This window comes from Anopheles arabiensis, chromosome 2 (genome assembly GCF_016920715.1).
Source record: "Anopheles arabiensis isolate DONGOLA chromosome 2, AaraD3, whole genome shotgun sequence".
Classification (NCBI taxonomy): domain Eukaryota; kingdom Metazoa; phylum Arthropoda; class Insecta; order Diptera; family Culicidae; genus Anopheles; species Anopheles arabiensis.
In genome coordinates, this window is record NC_053517.1 from 98,417,842 (window position 1) to 98,439,302 (window position 21,461).

At 43.3% G+C, this 21,461-nt stretch overlaps 1 protein-coding gene across 1 annotated transcript in view; it reads right to left on the reverse strand.

Annotated features, from left to right (window-relative positions):
• Nucleotides 1–21,461, reverse strand: part of LOC120894822 — a 102,862-nt gene that overhangs the window by 65,805 nt on the left and 15,596 nt on the right. Inside the window, exon 3 of the mRNA XM_040297662.1 lies at nucleotides 9,287–9,377. The gene's annotated coding sequence lies outside the window, so the exon portion shown is untranslated. The remainder of the gene's footprint in view (nucleotides 1–9,286; nucleotides 9,378–21,461) is intronic.

The following is a 21,461-nucleotide window of genomic DNA, read 5'->3' on the forward strand; positions in this document are numbered from 1 at the left end:
AAAACCTGGCCTCCTTCCTTGCTCACATTACTACTGCTATACTGCTACTGTACCTCACCTCCAAAGGGTGACGCAAAAAAGGGGGATTTAGTGAATGGGACCGTACAAAATCAACATTTCTTTTCACTCTGCTCGACCCCGGCGGCGCTCGAGCTTACCAGTGGCGTGATAGGGATCGTTTATTTGAATCAGAGAGCTGATTGAACGGGCCACGGCTGCACGTGTCGTTCTATGGGTCGTGTGTTTTATCCCAAAACCCACTCGAATCGGGGCAGCCGAAGGGGTGTCCCATTTTTCGATGGAGTCGGTCGGCCGGTATGATAATCCAATAGAATTGAGGATGGCCTTGCAGGCTTGGTGGAACCTGTTGGTATTTTTTTTCTCTATCGCTTCGATCGGATGTCCAGTAATATTATTTACGTAAAGAATTTGGCACGAAAAATGGTAGATTGTTTGTGAAGGTTCGCCATGGTGAGGTGTGGTATTGGTTTGATGATGATGTTTGAAAATATGATATTCTATAAGTCGAAGCAGAAGGTAGAATAAGGTAAATAATAACAAAAATATGCGCAATGTGTTGGCTATAAGGCTAGAAACACTACTTATAAGGCTACTTATGTTGGCTATAAGGCTAGAAACAAACACTTTAAGCTGCCAATCTGAATTGATCAATAACTTAACCTATGATTCCAATTGTAATTTTAAAAATTGGGTCATTTTCTGTTAAATTTATGTCACGAAAATTCCTTTATTTCCCCCTATTTTAATTGTACGTGCTTTGATCGATGTCAGCAGCTGCCAAATAACCCATCAGTACGATAGCTCAATTTGTCATGCAAATTCTTTCCCAACCTGGTCGAAACGTGAGAATTCAGTGATGATTTAATCAATGCTCTTCAGTGCAATTAAATGAACCGATGTTTTTTTTTTGTTCCAACTACCTGTTTCTGTTGCGTTCAAGCTGGTGTCGAGAGCACGTACAATTGAAAAATGTGAAATTGGAAATGCAAAAAAAAAAGAAATTGCAGAATGAAAAATACACATCGACACCCGCATCATGCAGACTCTAATTAGATTAATCATATATGCTCAAGCGAGCATGAACCTGTGAGTGAAGAGCACTGCAGCGATATAATGAAGTAGCAAGTGAATCGAGAAACAATCTACAAAGCTTTCAATACCGCGTTCGATTGTAGGGGATGGAAATGGTTCGTTTTCATGGAAGGTGTATCAATCTATAGGATGCTATGAGTGTGTTGCAGTGAAAAATGGTGTTATCTCGTTGCGATGCTATCGATCAGAGTGCTTAGAAATGAATACAATACGTTAGTGGTACTTAAGCTGTTTCAAGCGGTCCTTCATTATATTACATTCATTTTATGATTATTAATAAATTGTATGAGTTTAATGAGACATTCTGTACACATTCCGTTACTTTATGATTTTTTAAACAGCAACATGCTTTCTAAATAAAAATAAATTGATAAGTTCAATCGAAACGGAGTTTTCTTTAAAATTTAATAAGTATGTGGAAAAAATAATAAATAAACTACTGAATTTTATACTAAAAGTATGTATAATTTGCCATCACAGCATCACTATAAAAGGCAGCAATCTAATTGGTAACGCTATATACCCCGAAACCATCCAGATTAATAAGGGGCTCTTGCCAACTCACCAAGGCCACACTGCTACCAGTGGAAATGTGATACAGTTGCCCGTTTATTCCCTCTCCTTCCACTTGATGTTGAAATCATACTCAAGCAGCCAGAGTCATCTGGTCGGCTAGAAAGCGTAGGAACTTAAACGGAACGCTAAATTATGAACGCGTAAACATGAACCAACCCTTGTCGCAGGGGAAGCAGGGTTTGCCGGCATTACACCAGACCGGGGAAGGAAGGAGGAGGATGAGGGAGAAATTGACGACAGTTTTGAACCAGTAGCAACAAGGCTAGCTCTACTCCTACTCGCACCATTATCATTGCAAACCGAACCAACGAACGACCGAACGGACAGGAAGCGTGCACATTTCGATCCGGTTCGAACGCTTTCCAGGCGCACGAATGGCGAACACAATAACAAACGAGTGGTTTATTTACATTTTAAATTTGTCCCCCCAGCGGGTTGGGGCAGCACTTAGTCTGTCCATTTAATTGGAGCTTATTACATACACTTCCTGGAAGTAACGTCGACCGGGAAGGGTTGAATTGCAGGCGTGGAATGTCAGTGGTTGGTAATATTTGCACATTAAGTTAATGGGGTCTCCATAGGACGATGGAAGCATTATACAAAAAGGGTAAAATTTTAAAATAGAACACTTTCTAAATGTAGTTTAAAAAAATCATGAAATTTGTCGTGTTTAAAGTCCAAAGCGGTAGCTATTTTATTTTAAAAATAATACTTCAATCTTTATCTTGCTGTTGAATTAGACAAAACCCATTGAAAATCCACTACAAACATTATACTTTTCCTCCCATTTACATTTAACTAAAACGCAACATCACCTTAAAGGCACACTACACAACAATTGCTAAAACAAAGCGTTGATACGCCGTACAATGTCGCGCTACGGTTACGTTCCCTGGCAGGAGACACCGCGCTGACAACAACTGCACAGTGAAAATGCTAATTATGGTGCCGCTTCTGTGTCTTCTGCGTCTCCCGCGCGTGTGTGTGTGTGTGTGCACGTACGTACGATTCAGCGTGCGATGTAAATTCGACATCGCCAAGCCCGTTTGCATCGAAATGCTGCACCCGGGACGAGGGGAAATGTGGCTTCGCAAAATTTGACTTGCTAAATGATGCATAACGCCAAACGATTGTGCCAACAGTCGGCCACCCGCGGGATCACGGTTTGGTTTGGTTTGACTGGGCCAATTTTACACCCAGCTGCGCTTAGGACAGGACAGGCAAGCTAATTTTGCGTGCATTTGGCGCAGGAAACGGTCCTTCAGGGGTTGTACCAGGCCTCTACCAGGCGTCTCTATTGACGTGCGAGTGCCGGCAAAGTGGGAAATTGTGGAAATTGTGGAAATTGTGTTATATTTTGTGGAATGTTTTAAATTACGACGAATATAGTGGAGTGTAGAGATAAGCAACACCTTTTTATGGGTGTAGCTCACTGTATAATTTGCATAGTTGCGCGACTGTCGAGACGTTGCGCAGTCAAACCGATCTAACGAGCTTTTATACTATTGTGTAGGGATTTGAGCATATTTATGTGTGCTTTGAAGCTTTGTTCATTTAAGTATAGAATGTATCACTGGCTTTTTTCAATTATAATTGCCAATCAAAGCTTCAATCAGTGTCTTAAAGACTATCATTCGGTCACAGTTTGGATTTTCACAAAAAGAGCCATTCGTTTCCTTCGCCGTTCATCTGCGCAAACCAGGCACACAAACAAACAAACAAACAAACCATCATCGATGAAATAATACCCACTGGCACCATCTTTGGCACCGGTATTGATTTTCTCTTGCTCTAACAATAACAACATGGTGCTCGGTAGTGCTACCCGTAAGCGTCGCGCTCCTTCGACACGAACTTTCATTTCCGCATTTGCTGGTTGTGTTTGCGAGCTAGAGCTTTGCGCTTCGCTTTTCCGCCTCGCCTCCGGGCGCCGTAAACATAACCGTAATATTGATGATAATTTTTATGAAGATTTCATCTGCCTCGTTCCGTGGCAGCGGCATTCCATACCACGGAGCGTTTACGGCTTGGTTTGGCCGGAAGGTGAAAGACACCGTGGCATCGCGTTCGTTAGGTATCCGTGCCACATTCTTCGCTTTAGTTTAGTCGAGTCGAGTTTCACCGGGGTGGGGAGTGGTCCGGGATTACCACGGGCAGGCTTTGGTCGAAATCGATTTCTTCGAGCCCCGCCTGAAGTACCCCGTAATTGGGGCTGTGTGTGTGTGCCGGAACGAGTGAAAGTAACGACCCATCTTTGGTGGCGTGGGCTCACAGCCAAAAATACACGCACTCACACACACACACCAACATCGAGGGGTAAAGTCGGCTCGGCGTGAAAAGTGAAACCAAACCCGGTCCTTCAAACAGACGTCACGTTCCAGAAGACGCTCGTGTCTTCGGAACGACCTCAAACCTCCGATGATGAACGGTGGTCCAAATTTCGCAAAAATGGTGGTCTCCAGGGAGGCTGGAATTACGCAATTGGAGACGGAGAGCACGATGGGAATGCCAATTGTGCCCCCTGTCTGGGGCTGTGTCGATGTCGATCGCCCCTCGAGCGGTATCGCCTGTTGGGGCCGCATCCGTACGACCAATCCTTTCTCGTTTTCTTTTTTTTTTGCGGAGCTACGTTACGTTGCCAAAATTTCGTTCTTCCAGACCCGGGGCGGAAAAGGCGAACAAGACGCCCTTTTTTTTCGTTTTGGGTGTCCGATGCTGCTTCCGGCCGTTCGTAATTACACTTCATTGGAATGCTAATAGTGCAGGTTCGGTTCGAGGATGGCTGTCATGCTGAACTATCAACCATTTTGCTCACCTTGCCGGGTGTGTACGGTTGAAGTGTGATCGTTCGTTCGAAGGGGACGCCAAAAATTCGATATTCCTTTCCGTGAAGGAAGCGCTCGGTCCAGAATTAGGACAATTATGACATTCAAGCGTGTCCGTCTCCTCGCCCAAACGGATGCGAAAGCAGATTTTCGTTCCGTCAATAAATGCTTCCTGAAATTCCCTTCGTTTTGTACGATCGATGTTCGTTCTTCCGGTACCTTCTTTGTGACCTAAAAAGCTTCACGTTTTACCTCGAAATTGTGCCATCGAAAGGTGAGAAGGGAATAAGTAAAAAAAGAAGAAAACTGGTCAGACCACATCGTAAAGCGATACCGATTATGGTTACCGTCTAACTTTGGGGGCAGTTTGAAAAATCAATTTATTTTAATGCCAGCTAGCGGGTTCTCCGGCCACCAGCCGATTGAGGCAACATAAGGTTGAGCATAACTTACGAATCTCGCATGAAGTGTCAAGAGATGGTAATTTTCACAGATTTTATTTTAGCGAATGGATTTGTTTTTTTGCCCTTCCTAAGTGTCGCTAAGGATGTTTAATAGTTAAGATTTGTTTCTATCTTTTTGTGCAAATTGTTTCGTTACCGCCGTTTGACCCCTGATACCATTAGTGCAAAGCAACATCTTCGAATCTTTGAACCCCTTTTCATTTACCAACTAGCACCACCAGCCAGGGAGCACATCTTATTTGCTGTAAGAAGTGGCGTAAAGAAATAGCAAGAATAGCACAACGAGCTTTTCAAAACTGAGCTGGAGCGATGCTGGATTCGAGCGATAGCAAAAAAAAAAATGCTACCAACCCCTAACGCTGACCATCGTTCACGATGCGAACGAACCGACCATTAAAGAGGATGAAGCATTATTGAGAATTGATTGCAATTTATCTAGCAGCGCTATTAACCTTTGGCCTTTTAACGTTCGTTTTCTTCTGCTTGTTTTTTTGTTCTGTATGCCGTTTTCACCATCGACGTATGACCTCGTTCGACTTTTAACGCTGGCGTGTAGGTGTGCGGTGAAAGGTTGCGGCTGCTTCGTAGAATTAAGTTGTATAATGTACTGGAGTAGCATATTTATCGATTTGCCAGTGGAAATTTATTTTACCAAAAGGTCAATCGCTCGAAATTGAAGTTGGGAATTTTACATAAAGCAGAGAATGAAGTGGTAGATGACAAGAAAATGTTTGTTTGTTTGTTTAAATTTCCTGCAATTCAAAAAACATTTTGTAGAGCTTGAAGTTTGAAGCTTGAAGAGCTGAAGTTTCGTTCCTTGAGTAAGGTCAATGACTGTAAATAAAACACTTATTAGGAAACTTCAACAATTTCTATGATCCTAACTTCTATCGCCTGTAAGATTATTTGCTAAAAGCTCTTTCCACTACATGTATGGTAAATTTTAAACAATCCATTGCATACCTTTAGGCGCATATCAAGCAACATTGTGCTTTCTCCCATACAACACATTCAAGTAATGCAGCTTTAATCTCCTTATTTCCTACATTTCAATGCTTTTGTACACCTGTTTTGCTCACACTCATCGATTGATTTAAAAGAAAATGACCCAATTCGTCTAATAATTCAACCGTACCCACACGATATTACCCCTGGAATCGTAAAAACCCATCAAACGAAGGTACAAATCATGCTGTATCCTGTACACTCGAATGAAGCGAATCATATGCGTCCCAGGGCATGTAAGGAAAATGTAACACATCGATTTCATCCTTTCTATTAGCGCGCTTCCGTGCCCTCAATCCATCCTCCCCATATGAGTGCACAAAGCCAAAAAGTAGCTCTTCAGTTGTAGCACGGAAATACTATCCTTCTCTGTTCCACCACCGGCTTCGATCGGGCGGGCACGCTTCAGTTGCACCGAAAGGCCTCGAATCGAGCACCGAAAAAGTAAGTCATCGAACAAGCAACAGATTTCATTCGGTTTGCACTCCAAATTTTGGTACGGAGGGGGGGGGGCTCATTCCATTGAATGACTTGTATTGAATTCGGCTACCGTAACACACCCCCACCCCCAAACCCCAAAACGTTCGCCGTAAAAGAATAAAAACGAAATCGTTCACTCCACGCTGGACACGGTGACTTCTTCGCTCGCTTTAGTTCGTTTGCAGCCAGCTGGCAGTGGCAGCTCGGGTTGGGTGCCTTTTTTTACGGTTGGTAAACATTTGCTAAAACAATTTCCTGACCGAGTTTTTTGGACTCTGTACCGAAGCTGTACGTACGTACTGATCAAAAGGTAGACGACACCGCAGCGTCTGCCTCGAATCAAAAGTCATTCGAGCACGAGCTTATTGAAACAGGGCCGGAATGATTTGGGCGAGCATTTGAATGAAATGTTTATCTTTTGCCTTTCATTTCCTTCGATTTGTGACGGATTTTTTTAGAAAGGTGGAACACAGTTGCTTTGACATAAAATATGGCACGGCGTCTATTTTTCCAGTTAACAGGCAAGAATAGGGGTTTTCTGATTTACCTTAAATTAATTCCAATTCGAAGTTCTGGGAAATAAAATGGCCCCTGACGTTGCTTGCTAAACGCTAAACGCTAAGCGGATGGTGAAAAGGAAATTGGATGGTTTCAAGTGAAAATCGTGTTGCATCGAAATAAAATACAAAACACTCGTTGCTTCCAGAATCGTTCCAGGACAGTCGGCTAGCGGTGAAAAACGATGCCCATGAAACAATGAGCATACATCCCGGCCAAAGAAAGGGAATAAACAAACAAAAAAAAACCACAATTCTACCGCCAGCTAGAACCGACTTCACCGATGCTCCATCAATCAAATTGGAAAGGTGGAAAGATCAAAGACGCACTGCTCCTCACCGCGGTAGCGAGACAGGCCGAAAGTAGGAGAAAGGCACTCGCTTACTTTCGATGGCGAAAAGTTGGACCGAAATCTCGAAAACCCGAAATGGGTTTCGGGAGGCATGGCAGCATCCGCTATCAAAAAAACCACAAACTGTCACGATTGAGAAGTCGGAATCGAATGTGATTGCTCTAAATACCCTCGGGGCGAATAGAGCCGGTTACCCTTGGGCGTGTGTGTGTGTGTGTGTGAGATGCCCACATGGTAGATGAAGGTACCTCGGTACCACAGAAAAAAGGGGAAATAAAACCGACTGAATGTCAAGATCGGTCAGCTGGATGAAACTGGACGGGTTCGTTTTGCGGGTTGAAAACCCATGAAACAGCCACGATATTTTGCGGTTTCCCTCCACCTCCTTCCTCCCCCCCTCCCCTTCTCCACCGCTTCACTGTAAGCTGGGAAATATTGTGATTGATAAATGCCATTTATCCTGCCTTATCCGATAAGAGCTTTTTGCCCATCCACCTTCTCCAACTTCCGCCCCTCTTTTTCCTCCCCAGGGGCATTTGGTTGATGGGTTTTTGAGTGCAAGCCGGGAGAAGGCAAAAAATCAAACACATTAGCATTTTTGCATTTAAATCTAGCAAAAGCGGATGATGATAAATAGATCGGATAGTAAGCTAGTTAATATTGAAGAAAAAAAATGGAAGCTTTTGGGATCGAAAAAGTAGAAATTTAAGTTTCATTTTTCAACCATTTCACATTGCACGGAAGCGAATGCTGCAAACAGCAAGAAAACAACGACGAAAAAGTGGGATTTTTTTTTATTGTCCATGAAATGCCCGTTTCACTTGCTGTTTGCATGCTCCATTCCTGGGTTGTAAAATATCAATAAAAGCTCCGAAGCTTCGAGGGACACGCAGCACACATGCGAAGCTGCCCATGCCCGATTGTCAGTTAAAGCATGCCCGGGCTCCCGGGCTTAAATGGGAGCTGCCGATTTACATAATCCATAAATTTTACATCCTGCACATCCTGTGTGCTGCTGTGAAATGCACTGCGCATAGACAAATAATCCCGCACCGACACACAGCACAGTCCAGCTGCGGGCGTACGAAAATTTGGTTCGCGTATGTAAATCGTAACGTTCGTGCCTTAGCAAATAAAGAATAAGCTGTGAGCAAATCGTAAAACCGTACCGTATGTGTGTGTGTGTGTGCTTTGTTGTGTTTATGGAAATGATTTAGGGAAAAGCTTAGGGCAAAGCAAACCGGAAGGAGTAATTCAGCTCATGTAATAAAATAGTGCGCCAAATGGTATGATAGTTTCATTGATTGAGACTGGTTTTTTATATGTTCTTACTGTCTCTTGTTTCATGGCTTCTTTGGCTATGTCGATCTCAATACTTACACTAAATATTTGCCTAATTTTAGGTGAAAAATCAAAATTTTGATCATTTTATGTTTCAAGTGGATTTTTAAGTTGAACAACCAAAAAGCAAAAACCATTCTGCAACTACCCATTGAATTGAACGCCACATTAATCCATCCTCTTTAAGCTTTTTCTTTGCAAATTTCCCGGCCTGCGATCGTTTCGAGCCATCATCAGAGGCTCGGTTTGTCATCGATTTCCCGGAACAGCTCGGCTCAAGCAAAAACGAAATAAAGTTTAATTACGAAATACTTCAGCCTGCGATTCATTGGGCCCCGGCTCCGTGAACCGCCCCGAGAGGCCTACTTCAAACCCCAATATAAAACGCTCAATAGCGTACAATGGGGCTTGCCGTTAGCAACAACAGCAGCAGCAGCAGCATATTGCTTTAATTGAAGCCAGCCAGCCATCAACGAATCTAGATTCGGCTTGCTCTGGTGGCCTCCTGCTGTACGTTCGAGAAAGACTGCCCCCAGTACCGGAACTGTTCTGCATAATTCCTTTGAACTTACCGGACTGCACGCGGCAGTAAGGTGAACCACGGCTGGTGATGCACGGCTGCCAAAAGTGACCAAGGGCGTGGTTTATTGTGGAAGCAGCTACCTGCAAAGAGAGACACGAGACGAAAGCGATAAGCAGACGAGCAAACATAAGCGTACACACGAAAGCAGCGGGAAAACGGCAAGCAAAACGATATGGAAATTGCTATTTTAATACAGCAACAACCGACGATCAAAGGCAAAGGCAACCGTAGGCCCGAAATGCGCCGTTGTCTGTGGCGCCATTCGTTCACGCGGCTGCCCGCCACATTGCCGCTCCCTTTGCCGGGAGAACGAGCTGTACCTTTGCTTGTCTGTAATGATTATTTGCTTGATTCTTGTGCAGGAGGTGAGTTGGGCGGTAAATATCCGCACCCGTGGGAAGGAACCCGGAACGGTGCGCTTGCCTCGCTTTAGGAACGCTTTTGCGGCGGGCCAATTTCCATTTTTATTGGAAAAAGCGCCTTCGGTGGCATACTTTTTTGTTTGTCTGGGTGTGTGTGTGTTTTGTTGTGTTTCGGCTGGACACGGGTCATGGAGGTGATATTTCGTAGTCGGTTTTTGTTTGAGAAGTACTGTTTTTTCCCCCTACTTTGTGAGCCATCTTCGTGAAAGGAATGCGGCGTGCCCAGTGTGCCCGGGAGGTAATTTGTTGGTGAAGGTGAAATGATTGAATTTTGCCTTATGCTTTACGATTTGCTTATCTTAAGCGAACGTTTAGGCGGGTTTTTTTTTCACGACATTGGAATGAAGCAATGATTTGCATACATTTAGGGGTTGAAATGGTCTTTTGTGTGGTTTCTTTATTCAAATGTTGTTGCGGAGTACAAAGGCATACCTTGTGTTCACCGGTTTTTTTCCTTTCCTTTCTCTTTCAAGAATAGATTATACTGTCCAACAAACAAAAAACCTCAACTCTTCAGCACAAAATTACACAAAAGAAACAATTACTTCATCACACTTCTCACGTACATCCAGTTTTTTTTCTCTCCTGAAACTCTTTTACAGAAACTTTTGCTGCAGTTTTGCCACGTTGGCTTGCGCATTTTTCCCTTGAAGAATGCCTTGACCACCAGCTGGACCGGTGACGGGAGCGGCCAAAGAAAAGGCCAAGAAAACAATAAATTTATGCCCTGGAATCACGCTTCCTGGCAGGGCACGTTCTGTGCGCATGTGAAACCATGCTCCTTGCTGCTCCATGCTCCAATGGCAATGTAGCCCGCGTTTCGGAAATGTCAGCGTAATGGCTTTGCAATTATGCAGCGCTGCTTTGCCGTGCCCCTCAGTTCCATCGCTAATTCTACGCTAGTTTTATCGTACTGCAGCTACGCCGACGTTTGCCCTTATGGCCTTTTTGCTGTGCTGGCCACAGCGCTGCACCTGTCAGGTGGTGCTGGTGCTCGATGGAGGGCAAAAGCTGGCAGAACGGTTCATCCATTCAGCTACAGAGGAAAGTCCGTGGAAGGAAGAGTTTTTTTGTGGACGAGGAGAGCAAAAACAATGAAACGAAATCATTGCAAATGTTCACCGAGTAAAGTGCGCTGTAGCTTTATCTCTGCCAAACTGTGTGTTGGCCATGTTCACCTGTCCGTCTGCCCAGAGAACCCTAATTAAACTGCCATAATCGGGCTGCGAACGTACCTTATGCGCAGTGGTAATTGACTGTGGAGGGTTTGAGGTGTCGAGGATAGGTAGCGAGCAGTTCAGGTTTGATAAGTTGAGTAACTAGATAATTATTCATGACAAGCTCAACGTTTAAAAGCACATCAACATTCAGTTGCTACCTTCAAATTTGCCTCCAAGCTATCCGTTTTGGTCCTCAGGTACTTATTTTAGACTGTAAATGTCTTTGTGCATAGGATTTTTGTTTTAATTTGCGGTTGTTTATTGATAAATTGTCATTAAACTTTGACTATTATAATAATCGACTACTTTATAAAGATATATTCCTAGGTAGGGGAATTTAAGCAAACGATTGCTGTACACTTACAAAGCTGAAAACTACGAGTCAACCATTGATCACTTGTAGGAAATAAGAAGCGTCAACGATTGGAAAAATGCATTGTCGGTTAAAAATATAACAAAAACCCTTTAACAACAAGTTAACTTAAGGATGAAACAATAACATCACTATAAAAAAAATCTACTAAAATTCCTACGCAATTTGCTACGCTTAATTTCTAATCTGCACATTTACTACCGGGTATGGACCAATCATCGTTCCGAAGCCTGAACAGTTCCAGGTGCCATTCCAGGAAAATAATAAAATCAGGAGCTATTTCTGGATCGGTATGGGTTCATGATCGATTCCGAGATCGGTATGGGTTCATGATCGGTTCCAGTACCGCTATGGGTTCATGATCGGTTTCAGCACCCGTATGGGTTCATGATCGGTTCCAAGACCAGTATGGGTTCATAATTGGATCCAGGACCGCTATGGTTTCATGATCGGTTCCAGGACCAGTATGGGTTCATGATCGGTTCCAAGAACGGTATGACCAGTATTGATTTCTTGATCAAATTTCCTGGACCGATACAGATTCAGTAACAGGACCAGGAATGTATTGATGTCAGGACCTCATTGTTTTGAGTCTCTTAAAAGGTCGTAAAAAGTACCTCATTGTAATTGGGGTTCGAGGCCATTAATTGCTGCATACACTTTACAGTGAAGGAGATCTTTGAAATGTAGTGGCGCAGTACTGTAATCTGGCCAAATTTACAAGTACAGGTGTCCCCCGAGATACGACTGTATTTAGGACTGAAAAAATGTCTCAAGGCAAGGCGTTAGTCGAAATATTTGTATGTCGCATATCTGTGAATATACGGAAGTTTATAACCAAAGTTGAAGAGTCGAAATCTATGATATTGTCTATTTAGTTGAAAATAATATTCGATACTGTTTCAATTTTACTCGAAAGCCCTTTACACGATAGAGATATTCCAGATCGAGTAGTTGTGGAATCTTTGGAAATGTTTGTGTAACGGTTATCAGCAAGCAATTCAACAAATAATAGCTCAATTTCTTTACAATGACAGCAAATCGTCGTAACCCAAGGAAGTCATAACTCGAGGACGCCTGTATAAGCAAAATAAGGTGAAATCTAAACTTAAACTGTAAGCAATCAGCAAGCCATTTTGAGCCTTCTAAAGTGCTTCGTGTTCGAAAAATTAAACGACAATAATATTGCTATCATTAGCTGCCACTGCTCTCCGGTAAACAAGTTTGACCACTTTCTGGGAATAAATCAACGCTTTTCAAACACAAGCAGCACGTGCCAGTCCTGAGCAACTTTCTTCTCTCTAAAGCCCAATCCCTGCAGTGACAGTTGTCCAGCAATGTTTACCTCAGCAGCAGCGGTTCACTCGAATTTCAACCTTATACACCGTGGAATAACATTTCTAGGTAGTAGGAAACAAACTCTGGAGAAAATGTAACACAAGCACACACCAAAAGAAACAACACTCCTTGCCATTTTGACTAACGCTGCAGCAGGTTGTCCTCCTTTTCCCGAAAATATTGAAATACTTTTCGGTTCAGGAATAAGTGTTAAAAGAGTAGGCATTTTCCCAAACTAAACGCCAACCAGCTCGCTACACTTAACATGCTTTAAAAGGTGCCATACATTCCTTCTAACTCTGTATTGCTATTTTCGTCGCGTAGCAGGGAAGAGTAAATATAGGAACGTTCCGTCCGCTTAGCGTACGGACTCTGCTTCCCACCCAGCGATTGGCGGCACCACTTTGTCAAAACGATTATGGTACCCGAAAAACTGCCACCCGAATCTGTCCGTGTTGCGTTGCTCACCGCAATACTGTCAACGCAGTCGGTAAACGCGGCTTCAAAAATCAATTGACTTGTTTATCGCTCAGCGCCACAGGAGCACCACTTACCAGCCACTTGAGCGAGCGTTTTCGTGCAGCGTTCCCCCCCCCGCAATGCTTGGCCCCCCTTCACCTCCAATGTGAATCGAACCGTGTTCAATATGGTTTGAACGTTACATCCCGATCGTTTCCCTGCAGCTTGCTGTTTGTTCTAGTTTTGCGCCGCACACCATTCTTGGTACAAGCGTTCGTGCGCGCTTTCATCGTGCCCCGGCAAGTGACAGAAGAAGAAGCAGGAGGTTCAGAGGGGGGGGGGGAAAGACCGAAGCAAATACCTTCTGGTGGAAGTTTTGACACAACACCACCAAACACACGCCAGCACTTCAGGAAGTCGGTACGAAAATGTCAACCTGTAGTGCACTTGCGTTGACGTGTGTTCCCGTCCAAGGAGGGAAGCACCGTCACCATCAAAGCATCAATAGTGCTGTTTTTTGCAAACAACTCCCTTCACTATACAACATCTCACGGGGTTTCCGACACACACACACCGGACACACGTACACTTTTGCAGCGAAAGCGCTTCTCCCGATTGTTGCAATGGCGATGGCGTCTTTCGCGGAAAATGTGTCAGATGCATCACCGTTCCGGGAAAAGGGCCAATCAAACACTCGACAATCACACACTGCTAGTGCTGCTGCTGCTGCTGCTGCTGCTTGGCCGTGCAGTGCAGTCAAACGACGTTTTTCAATTTCCGTTTCACGCTGCCTTGATGGGTGGTTTGACGGTGCAACAAGTGTTGGCATTTGACTTTTGGTCGTTTTCGTTTTATGTTTTTTTTTTCTCTTTCTCTACCCTGCCAAACCCAACCTCAAAAGGGACGCACTTGCAGCTCCGGGACCATGGGACATTTATGTTTCGCGTTTGCTTTGCTCCTTTAGTCCTTGGCGACGGGGCGTGCAAGCAAACGACCAGCTTAAACGAACGTAATGAGTTGGGTAATTAATTTTCAGTTTGAAAGGATTAATTTTTTTCACTCAAATTCCCTGCCTTTTTTTGTTTTGCTTAATTGCAAAAGTTTCAGTCAATATGGAAACCTTTCGCCGCTTGACAGTAACGCGTAGCGCAGTATGAAACATATTTGAGAGGGGAAAAAAGGAAGCAAAAGTTGCCCGATGGTGTGCAGGTGTCACATAAATCAAATATTTCCCTCAATGTGGCATCGTCACATTGAAATGGGGGGGGAAATACCGCTTTTTCCCCCGGTTTAAGTTTTGACAGGGAAGTGACACAAAAGCTTAGCTCATATATGTACAACCAAAAAACACCCACAAATACATACCCACGCGTAACAGTGAAGGATTCATAAAAAAAACAGGCAAACCCTCAAAGGAAAAGCAAGTTTGCTTCACTGTCAAACCATCCGAACGGTTGGTGGTTGACTTCGAAACATTCTTCAGCACTTGGGAGGGGCCTAAGGCAGGTATAAGGCGAACATTTGCCAAGCAGCAATCACTTTCAATTTCCTGTTTTTTTTTCTTTAGCGTGACGAAAATACGAAAGAAAGAAAAAGGGAAACTCTTCTGCTGTTGTGAAACAATTTTATTTTTACTTTCGCCCGACCCAGTCCTACATTGCCAGCATCATGCTGCTGCCAGCGTGCTTGCTACAGTCGTCCCACCGATGTGTGCTATTATTGTGGGATATTTAAAGGAGAAGAGTAGGACAAAAAAGAACACCACCACCACCACTGACAAAGACACCAACGACCAATGCTGACGGATGATGAGGTTGGTAAAATACTTTCGGTTCGAAGTTTTCCACACGCCATTGCCAGAGGGGACCGGTACACACGAACACACACCTACACACACGGGGCCACTCAGAGCCACATGGAAACAAACACTTACAGCAAAATCAATGGTGGCTTTCCAGGAGCGAAAACGCTTTTCCGCGTGACGCTGGCACAATGGCAAGGAAAGGATGGAATTATGAAAAGGAAGCGTGATGGGATGCAAGGGGGGGGGGGGGTGGTAAAACTCGTGCTCCATCATACACGTGCAGTGCATTAGCTTGGTGTTGTGGTTATGTCGCTGCGTTGTGAGTGTGCCTCATTGTTTGTCGAGTGCAATCTGCGGTGCATAATAAACAGGAATCTCGGCTGAATTTTTCACCACATTGTCACGAAAAAATTCGTTCTTCGTGGCTGTTGTGTGTGTGTGTGTTTGTGCATGTATAGGAAGTTGAAGAATGCTGTTCCTGAGCCGTTCCAGGAAATATTTCGAAGCTTTTTATCCCGGTTTAACGACGTTTTAAGCGCTGTTATCAATAATGGATCGGTTAATGGAATGTTTTTTTTTTAAATGATGCAAAAGAAACCATGATTGATGGTTCCGTTTGTTGAAGAAGATTAAGGAGGCTTTCTTCGAGGCATTACGGAGAAACGTTGATGAGGTTTTATTTTTTCCGTGGTTGTTTTAATACTATTTATACGTTTTATATTTATATTTATATTTAATGTATTATAACAAATACGCATCAAAACACTAAGCAAAGAACGTAATCATCAAGAAACTCCCGGATGAATTGAATACTTTACTTAAAGTAGGAAGAGCTATTCCCATGACTTTATACACTATTTAAAAAAACCATCAAACACTGACCCGAATAAGACAAAACCCCTTCCTTAGAGGATATCCTTTCAAGTGCAGCATGAAAGCAAATGTGATAAAATCTCTTTAAAATCCCGAAACCAACTCAACTCACATCGATCGACCAACAGCACAAACCCCTTCAACGTATCAATGTATCAACGTATCACCTTCCGGCCAAAACAGCAAAACAACCGACACTCTAGCAGAACAGCTTGTCTCGGATGTTTCCGGATTAAATGACACAGCACCCGCGGGTCCGGATGCAAAGGCAAACCGGCGTACGCTACGGGTACAGGTTAGGATCCCCGTTTCTCCCAAGCGACACCCGCCAAACATCCGCGAGTGTCCATTTTGATGTTTCACAGGTTTAACAAAATTGACGGCGAAAGCTCGTAGAAAGTAGTGCACAACCAACAAACACACAAAAAACCCGCTCTCCGATTGGTAAAAGCAAACCGAATCCTTTTGGTGGAAAATGGGAAAAGCATCCGATTTTTATTTCCCCCTTGCAGCTTTTTTGGCGGAGGACGCAAGCGGTCCGCATTCGGGCAGAAAGTGATTTTTAATTCACTTAAAAGCATTTCGTTCCAGCAACGTTTTTGGATATTTTTCTTTCCTCCCTTTTATGCGTTCACATCGAATTTCGATCGAAATCGATTTGCCGTACTGATGCGCGTTTGTGTGTGTGGGTTTCAGTTGTGCCGTCTTCAACTGGTGGCAGATGAAACGGATGAAAGAGTTTTAAGATTATTTCTCCCGAAAAGGGAATACGAATTATATTTTGCGTAACTGTTTGGATAATTGGGAAAGATTTTCGCGAAAAACGTTAAAAGCAGCTCATGTTTTTGGGAATTTTTGATTTAATATCCGCAGAACAGCGAGTGTAGCTTTCAGTAGCTATATTGATGGAAACATAACCCTTTTTGTTAATACAGGGTTTCTCAGGGATTCTCGTAGCTGTGGGACATTTTATTGACTTATTAATGTGATAAGAATCTACAGCAAATCCAGTAAGAAGTTCCAAGGTACCAATGAGTTAAGAAATTGTCGCACCATTATGAGTGTCCCTGTGGGTCGTATGAAAATCCTTTAACGGTCGTTGAAATTTGAACTTTATAAAATGGGTTAAATACTCATATTCATTGCATAAAATCCAAACAAATCGACATAAATCCAAGTAAAATATCATAAAACACAGCTCAAACAGTCCAACGAGACTTCCTATTAGAAATGTCACCACTGCAATGCTTATCCAAACAACATCAACTTAGGCGTACGTCAAAGAATGCGTCACTCCAACCGACTCCACCGCTACTGTGTATTAACCAACCAAACGATCGGCACCGGAAGATGACCTATGGCCGTGCGGGCAAAAGTGTCCAGGGCATGGATCAACCACATCGCACGTCATACACCGAGCGGCCACTGAACTATGCCAGCCACAAACACTCTCAAACACGTACACACACACACATACACACACACATACATCACAACTCTCAGCGCAACCAGCGGAAACCGGAGAAGTGTTGTTGTCTCACGCCCGACGTGAGGTGCCGGTGCGAAAGTTGAACTTGAATGGAGTTGTTTGAGTACGCGTGTGTGTGCGTGTGTGTGTGTATAGCACTTGGTGGTTTTCCTGGGCAGAGTAGAAAGTTTCCCATTTGCCTTCACTCTTTAAGCCTTGCAATAGGCTTTAATACGACGTTTAAGATACACTCGGGCACTTGAGAGGAATTGCTTGCTGCCGTTGCAAACAAGTGCGTTTGCTGTCATAAAAGCTTTGTAGCATAAGGCAAGCACCTCATTACAGTGACATTTTACATCGAATTCAATTTATTACCCTTTTACCATTCCGCTCCTTTCCGCACTGGGGAGCAGTTCCCCCAGCTCACTTTAAAATCGGTAGCAGCAAGCAAGTAAAGCCACTTTATCTAATTTATTCGGCCTCCACTCCACGTCGCTGCGAAATTGCTTTATGACGATGGTTTGTCTCGTAAAGCCACTGGCTGGCGACTGCTGGTACGTTTCACGCACTACACAAGCTGCTTTAAAATTTGCACCCAAGCCTACCGGAACACACCCATGAAAAAGGGAAAAAGACAGCCTAAATTTCAACAACAAAAAATCGTGTCTGGTTTTACAGTTCCCACAACCTGTGTACTCTCTTTTGGTGTGCTTTGTTTTTTGGAAGACAGCCCAATGTTGTTTTTTCTCTCCCTCTAGTCCTCCGGTTAACGAACCAAACCGAGAGCGTTGCCTTTTATGGGAAGAGTTGCCGTGGCCCATGCTGTGGTATGAGCGAAGCATCTTCCTTTCCTTCGAGGAAGTGCAAACTCGTTTCGCAAGTATAATGACCACACCAGGGCGCGGTGAATCGATACAGTGTCTGGGAGCACTGGGGTCTGGGAGGCACTGGCAGACAGAGCCAGCCGGGCTGAAGCTTCATAAATCTTCAATATGTTTGCAAAAGTGTAACAATGTACATGGCTGCTGTGCGCGTGGGTGAACGGATGGGAGTGGTGATCGGGTTTATGACCAGACGCGCTAAAGCGCTTGTCGATACTTTCTTGTTTATGGTCGGCCACTAACTTGGGCGGTCGGTGTCGTTTGTCGAATGAATTTGAAGTTTCTGTCTGTCGGAAAGCTCGCTCGGAAACGCCGTTGTCTGTTTATGGTAATGTGAGTAGCAAGTTATAAATAAATTATCCTCTACGTTGTAAGTAGCTTAAGTATTAAAGGATGAGTGAAATTTCATTTTTATTCATGTTTTAGGCATTTGTATATTTATGGAAAAAAGGATAGGATGATTTCTGTTGAAACAATAATATATATTTTATTTAATTGCTTAGAATCACTACAAGCGTGGCTCATAGAATGTTTAAATCACAATAGTCTCTCTTAAGCAGACATTTAGCTAAACAAATAATTGAAATTAAATTTACGACATATTATATGCTTTTTATATAAATATTCTTTCAAAATTATATGAATGTTTAGGCTCTTGGCAAACTAGAATTAAATTTTATGACAATCTTTCAATATAAGAATTTCAATATTTGTTTGATAAAAATTAACATCATACTGAGCATCCATCAAACAACAATAAATAAATCTTCAGTAGCTCTCTGTTCAAGTTCAGTGGCAGTATAAACTAACACAATCCCGTAATGACGATTGTTTTTCAATTGCAGCCATTATGACGGAATGAAATTTCCAATTCCCCCTCCAAGCGATTGGCGCCATTTTCCACGTACGAACGTACGCTACGCTGCACGCAAGCAGAATGCAAATAAAAAAAGAATCACTACCAAACGCGTTTACAAGGGGCATCCGAAATAGAGCACGCTGCGCCATTTCCGAACGGCGTGTACCGATGAAGCTCTAAATCAATATTACGATTCTTCCACCAGCTTACATAAAATCACAACGAACCGCACACAGCCAGTGTAGCCCGTTGTCTACCCATGCTCCAAGTGCCTGCCACACCGTTTTGGGTCGGTGGAGCGAGGAACTTACGTAGATACACACTTCACCGTACCGGAACCGTACCGTACCACATCCACATCCACGGGTACTTCATCATTGACATCGAACCAGACGGAATTTCGAACTCCCGGAAGTCGCTCACTCACCAACTACGGCAGGGACTAGTAAGGATGCTTCTGTAAGGGGGTGTGTTTGCTGCGCATACTTGAACAGCAGCACCAAAGCGAAAAGCGTACAAATAGTACGTCCAGAGCAGCTGAACGTCTTACCGCCATCACTGTCTAAAGGCTGCACGTAGCACGTTTGGCAACAGGATTCACCAAAACGAAACCAAACGATCCAGGCGAACTGTCGAACGGATCATTCAAAACGTGCCGTCAGCGTATCGGGGGGCCGTTTCAAACATGCGTGCCTGATCCTGCGTGAAAGGGGTAGCCTAGTTCGTGTACTTGCTTTTTTTCGTGACTTCAATTTCTTCTAGCGAAATTCAGTATCTGTTCCAAAACGTTCCGAAACGGATTCATTTCCGCTTCGGCATAAACAAGATGCTTTATACCTAGACCTGGCTGCCCGGGATGTGAAGGATACTTACCGGGACTTACCGGGTAAGTGAAGTGAACGTGCAATGCAAACCAGTAAAAAGGGATTGATTTTCTGAGCAGATTTACAATCCTCTGTGAATGCTTTTTTAGCCAAGCGCTAGATCCATGATCGTAATTTACTGCTGACTTATTGGCTTGACGTTTAAGAAAGCCGCTCAAGCCGGCTCATTGGCAGCAAAGTCAGGTTCGTTTAATAAATCTATCACTCTCAAGGTTTAATACCACTGGTAGGGGGTGCTCTTACTGTTTGTAAAACATTTAAAGTTGTTAGCTTTTCCACACATTACACGAAACCTTCAATGATTAATTTCAATTAAATATTTTAGGTACTAAACCGAGCTGTCTTCGCACATCACCACATCATTACCTGGCGAGTGTCAAACACTTTAAAACAATTAGCGTAACGCAAATTGAATGTTCATCCAGTGTGGGACCAACAGGCGCTTATTTCATCAATTTTAATGCGCACCCATCAATTAGCTGACATTTCAATGAAAAATTAATTAACACGCCATGGCACCCGGTATGCGCTCCATATCGACGGAGTGAATGCATCGATCAAACGGTCGTTTTGTTGACTAAATACCACCCACAATTTGTTTCGAAACATTCCGGTTATGCAGGCATGATGAGACACAAAGTTAAATACCAAAGCTACAAGAGCGATGGGAAAATTCATCTTAAACCATTCGACAAAGCGAGGAAATTGAAACTTTCAGCCAGTGTTTCTACTCTTCTGTACAATGTATGATGGAAAGACGTTTTTCCTATACGTTCTGCATGTGCATTCCATTCCTACCTTGGAGCGTAGGTACGTTTCAATGCATCACCGAGTACCTTATTGTGCAAAGAAAGTGATAAATTGCGTTTCATTCTTCGAAGCACACATACACACTGGATGACTTTGGCTTCAGGATGTGATAGAACTTTATCCATCTCAAAACTTGAAAAAAAAGATGCTCCATTGTGCTTCTTTTCGGTAGATAAAACTGATGATGAAGATGATGATGATGATGGTGATGATAAGCAAACAGTTTAAACATTTCTCAAACGCACTGTATCCGACAGGTCTCTGTGGTGCATTTTTGAAGTACTGCATTCTGCAACTGTTCTGGCGCGGTTGCGTGCCTCAATTTTTTGTTTTAGTTATCAATTGTCTGTCATTGTAGTGTGGTGCATATTTACACTTAAAACACTGCACCAGCAGGAAGTTTTGGGCGATTATTCAAACGAATGATTAATAGAGTGAGACAAAAGAACGTCTCTGGTTTTGTCTGTTTTTGTTAGACACGTTTGCATCTGCCGTGAAGGTGCCGATGGGATCGTATTCTCTTTTCAGAGTCTTTTTAAAGCTAGAAATGAGTTGTTGATGTAGTTGTGAAAGCAATAAAATATAATTATTATTAAATGGAAAATAGAAGATGAGCAACATTTTTTTTTGTAATAATATTTCACAGCAACATACGTTTCTGGACCACCAAGCTCAGCTCAAACCTGTTCTTCAGCATGATCACAGCTGACTTGCTTACTTCGTTCTTGAACGATTTTAAAACGCATATGTGCACCCAAATAAACCCAATAAAG